Below are 5,777 nucleotides of genomic sequence, written 5' to 3' on the forward strand. Positions count from 1 at the left end.
TTTAACTAAAGGGGTCTGTCTTGGCTAACTTTGCTGATAATCCAAGTTGCCTAGCTGTCCTTTGCTCTTACATCACTACTTTAAACCACTGACCTAGAATAAGGGACTAGATAAGCATTTCTATTTCTTTACTTCATCTTCCCTGGTCTGAATACTTTTTCAGGATAGTGATTTGGAAAGTATTAGGCTAGGGGATGGCAAAACCGGGCAGTTAAGTTGTGGGTGTTACTGCATCATACCCCCCCCCCTTCCATCCACCCACCCACAACTAGGGCATGCAACTTCTCAGGGTTGTGCACATGCTGTGCATAGAATTAAACAGCGTGTCGCATTCAGCGGGCATTACCAGTGCAAATCTCTGGGGCTGCACTGCAACCGCCCTGCCGCTGTGTTCAATGCATCTGATTGGGCTTGGTGGTGTGGCATTTACAAGGCTAAATCAGGTGGTGGGGTGGCAACATATGTCTTCTCCACGGCCTATCAAATTCCCTCTCCAAAGTAGTCAATTGGTGATCGCTTTTCAGAGAGGTGCAAGGGCTGCCGAACATGGGAATGTGCCATTAGAGCCAATGTTATAGTATAACAGCCAGGCAGAAAACAAACACTGTATGACAATTTGCCTAGCTTTTAGAAGCTACAAGTCCCCTTTTTTTTATTAGCGAATAACAGCTGCTCAGTTTATTTGAACCATGCAGTAGATTAACATAGTCTTCTCTGGGGCTGGGAGACAGAGATGATCAAGCTGGATGGACCCTTGACAAGTGATCATGAGGATGGAGAGCTTGACTGTTGAGAAGCTCAGGCATAACAATTATCTGATTAATTAGATAAAATACCGTAACCCTATTAATGACGCTATAACTCTTCTTTGTTGGAAGGGGAAGGTCACAGCTTTATTGACTCGCGTCATTGCACACTTGCCCCAACCATAGCCTGCTGATAACGTGAGGACAATAAAAAAAGTGTCCTAGCCATGGATGAATTATGAGCACCCAACAAAACGTGGTTTCAAGGCCTCTCCTAATCAAAGGTCTACAACAGACCTCCAACTAACCTAGTGTAGGTCCACGAAGGGAATAAAGCAGATATTAATTCAGAAGAAGTCAGGTGATCAATGAAGCAAAGCGGTGACGGGTTAAGTCACTTCCGGTATTGATCGAGACCAGAAGTCGGTGAGAAGATTCGCTGTGTTTTTTTTTCTAATCGTACTAACACTGCCCAAGTAAATTTTTTTTTTACTTGCGAGTGCAATTATAAAGAATAAAGAAGGAGTTTTAATTTTAAACGGGTATACTATTCGCAGTTCTTTATCTTTATTCAAACTCCATTTCCAGTTATTGTGATTGGGGTTGTTCTCTTAAAGGGGCCTGCACATGTGTGGGTCTGGGTTCAGGAGCCTACAATACATCCATGAGATCATCACATCTATCCTATGATAGAGGATTAAGCGCATGAGACCTATATGTTAAATGAGTCAACAATAGAGGCGAGCGTGCCATTTGCACAGAGGGGGAGCTCTGACAAATTTTGAGAGCGGAGTGTGGCACAACACTGCTATTGGCCAGGGCCGTCAAGTATGGAAGAGCATACTGATTATTGGATTGCATGAAATGATGCACATATTGATTCACTAAGGTGTGGTAGTGCATGCACAGGAGCAACAACAGTATTTAAAATTACTACTCATGCAAGAGTGGACACTCTATAGATTGATGTACAGTATATATGCACAAATTATGTGATCATATACAGTCCTGGGATTGTGGATTCTTTCACTTAAAATGTATATATACAGTTGTGCTCATAAGTTTACTTGATTTATTGGCCATTTTTCAGAGAACATGAATGATAACACAAAAATGTTTCTTTCACTCATGGTTAGTGTTTGGCTGAAGCCATTTATTATCAATTAACTGTGTTTATTCTTTTTAAATCATAATGGCAACAGAAACTACACAAATGACCCTGATCAAATGTTTACATACTCCAGTTCTTCATACCGTGTATTGCCCCCTTTAAAGGCTTACCTGTAGCTACACTTGATATCTCCTAAACCTGCACAGTTTAGGAGATATCCCTATATTTGCATGTGCTGACATCATCTGCACATGCATACTTAAGCAAACTGAAGCAACGGCACGTTATACTGTGCCGTTACCGGTGGCTCCCGCACGCATGCATGGGAGTGACGTCATCGCGCCTCCGGCCAATCACAGTGCTGGAGCCCCGATACCCAGAAGTACCGGCAGGAGCGATGTCTGCCACCAGAATGGTGAACAATGACCGCTACGGGACTTTGATCTAAGGTAAGTAATTCATAACGAGCTAGTATGCTATGCATACTAGTTCATTATGCCTTTGTCTTGAAGGTTGCTTTTTTTTTTTTTTTTTTGGAATGTTTTTTAATGGTTTACTACCACTCTAACATCAATGACAGCTTGAAGTCTTTTGTGGTATTTGTGGATGAGGCTCTTCATCTTCTCAGATGGTAAAGCTGCCCATTCCTCTTGGCAAAAAGCCTCCAGTTCCTGTAAATTCTTGGGCTGTCTTGCATGAACTGCACGTTTGAGATCTTCCCAGAGTGGCTCAATGATATTGAGGTCCTTCACTTTATTCTGCTGTAGCCAATGACAGGTCGACTTGGCCTTGTGTTTTGGATCAATTTTGGGCACTAATAGGCTGCAATGATAGGCTGCACTGCTAAGGCTGCACTGATGGGCATTGATGAGGCTCCATTGATGGGTACTGATATGTTTTATGTTAATATTGTTAAAGTTGTTGTTAATATTTATTTTTGAAACTTAATTCTGCAGAAAACATTTAATAGTGTAATTTCAGGAGATAATTTAGGAGGGTGTGTTTAGGGGCGGGTATGGTAAGGGTTGGGTGGGGCAACTGGTGGCAAGTAATTCTTTAGCCCTAGCTAATAGCTCAGGACTTGAACTTTTCAGCCCTGTTTTAGACTGTCACATCTAAAGGGTCTTCCCAACCGTCCTGGATTTGCCGGAACCATCCCAGGATTTGGAGTCTCGTGAATCCAGGCTGAGTCCTGGAGTGGAGGCCAGTGCTAGCACAAGTTCTGACACTTGGATCCAGGGACTTGCTCAGGAGCAGCACACAAGCTGCGGGTACCAGTAAGATCGTGTACTGTGTGTCTAGGGTCCTGCGCGACAACACATCTCTATTTGGCAGCTGGAATCTCTCATAGCTGGCTGCCCCTCCCACACTGCAGAGTGGCTGAACCCACCTCCTCTTCCTCCCAGTCTGTGATGTCTTCCTGTACACAGCCAGGAAGAGGGAAAGGGCTCTGCATATGTCGCGCTGACCTGAAGTCTGTGATAATCATTCTGCTTGTACAAATAGGCTGCACTAATGAGGCAGAACTGATGAAGAAGCAACAATGAGGTTGCACTTATATATGGCACTGATAGGCAGCACTGAAGGGCACTGGCAGGCAAAACTCATGAAGAGGTAGTAATAGGCCCTGATATGCAGCACGGATAGGCACTGTTGGGGCTGCACTGATAATCGGGACATAATAATCCTGCCCGGCAGTCATTTGACTATATGGTGGGTAGGAACTGGTTAAGGTAGGCTCAGACAAAGCAATCAAAGCTAATTTTATAGGTACTGTTACAAGCTTGGCAACGCTCTCATTTTGCCACGTTGTGCTTTGCACGGCACAGGTCACTTTCTCCCTCAAGTGTCCCAAATGCCGATAATCAAAAATTGGGAGGTATGAACTATGTCACACCTAAAGGATCCCCCCGACACCTTAGATCTGCCTAACATTTGTAGCCCATTATTGGGAATTATAGAGGATGAGGTTATGAGTAATAATACAAGACTACTATTAAGGCTTCTATTTTATTATGTTAGAAAGCTCATCGCTCTTAAATGGATTAGCAGTGACCACCTTACATTGAATGCTTGGAAAGGATTAGTCAATGCTAATGTCACCATGTATAAAATGACATATGACTCCAGAGGCTGCCCTATGAAATTTAATAAAGTCTGGGGTAAATGGGTTAATTCAACTGAAACTGCACAATCTGACACTTAATGGGAAACATGAAAAAATGGTGAGATCTGATGGAGGGAGAGCGGTAGCACACGGCACAAGAACTAAAGGTTAACAGGGAAGTTCCCCTGGAGTGTTAATTTTCCTTTTATTTTTATTTTGTCTGATTTATTATACCTTCTGTTATTGGAAATGGCAAGCTACACCTAACGTAGTATATTTATATACTGTTTTCTCTAAAAAAAAAAAAAAAAAAACAGAGGAAGGGCTAAATGTACAATTTATGATCTACATGGAGCTGTCTGTTTATTAATGACCACCCACAAATTGCTTATTTGGTTGAAATCCATGGAATATTCTGTATTTCAAATGTTACGCTTTGTACTTGTCATGTATGTACATTTGGCAAATAAAAACCTTTTTAAAAAAAAAAAAAAGGATCCCCCTGAGATGTGTTGCTTCTATGCTCTGATTCATCTAAAGGAGCCTGGGAATGCGCTTCTGTCTGTGCCCACCTGACCCCCCCCACACACACACGCACGCACGCAACTCCAGTCTTATGCTGGCCATACTTTATACAATTTTCTTCTACAGATTTCCTTATGTATTTGTGGACGATACTAAGCTAAGCAGGTCAATAACCTCCACAGGGAACCAAACTGAAATACTTAACCTTTCTTGCCCAAGTTTCTCTGATCCGATCTCTGAGTCCAGATGTGGAAACAGCTGCTGAATGCCCTCTCCTTACATTCCACTGAATCTATTTATTGATTTATCAATTAATTCAAATTTCAAAGACAACTAAACGATAATGTTTTAAACTTCGCTCAATATGACAAATTATCATGACCAAAACAATCATAACCCTGTATCAGCTAAAGACATTTATTTATTGGTAAACAATCACCCTATGAATGTGGTTCCTGACTACGGAACGGTGGTTCATACATACGAAAGGTTCAAGGAGCAGCATGCAAGTTACTATTTATAATAGAACATACAACAGGTACTTACTTTTTCGAAGCACCTTCTTTATTTTGAGATACTGATCCGGCTCCCTCAGTTTAATGTCGGACCAGCGCTTCCTTAATTGGTCTTTGGACCGTCGTACCCCAAACTTCTGCTCCAGAGTGCTCACAACTCTACTCAGGAATTGGTCCTTTACCAAATTTGGATGAATGTATGGGCCATGTTTCCCATCATAATCCTCCCTGCGCGAAATATCCCCCATCTCCACCATTTCTTCAAAGGCCATGTTGGTGGCCTTAAATCTCCTCCTCCTAGATCGGGATTCCTCCTCACTTGATGACACATTGGCCAACATCTTTGTCTCCGCCATGTATGCTCCGACTGCACACCGAAGAGAGAAGGGGCAGGGAATATTAGAGAAAAGGAACATCAGGGGCAGGCGACGTGAGTGGAGTTTCACGCATGCGTAGTTTATGTCAAACTAACACGCGGTCTGTATATAGGTCCAATTGGAATATACGATGGACCCCACCCCATACACGATCGAAAACTTTAAGTGTATGACTTAAAGTTTAACACTTAAAGTGTTAGAGCACTTTAGGTGTATGGCCGGCATAAGTCAGATTTACTAGCCCATGAATACATCCCATTATTGCTTTTCATTATTGATATAGTCATAAGAGTACGTTTACTGTCACATGCACTATATTACATTATCTATACACACAAGAGGGGTTTTGTGTAAAACTAAAATAACTTACTGTATATAAGCAAAACGGAGACAACA

This window comes from Lithobates pipiens, unplaced genomic scaffold, assembly GCF_037356315.1.
Source record: "Lithobates pipiens isolate NorthernLeopardFrog02 unplaced genomic scaffold, aLitPip1_a1.2 Scaffold_18, whole genome shotgun sequence".
Classification (NCBI taxonomy): Eukaryota; Metazoa; Chordata; class Amphibia; order Anura; family Ranidae; genus Lithobates; species Lithobates pipiens.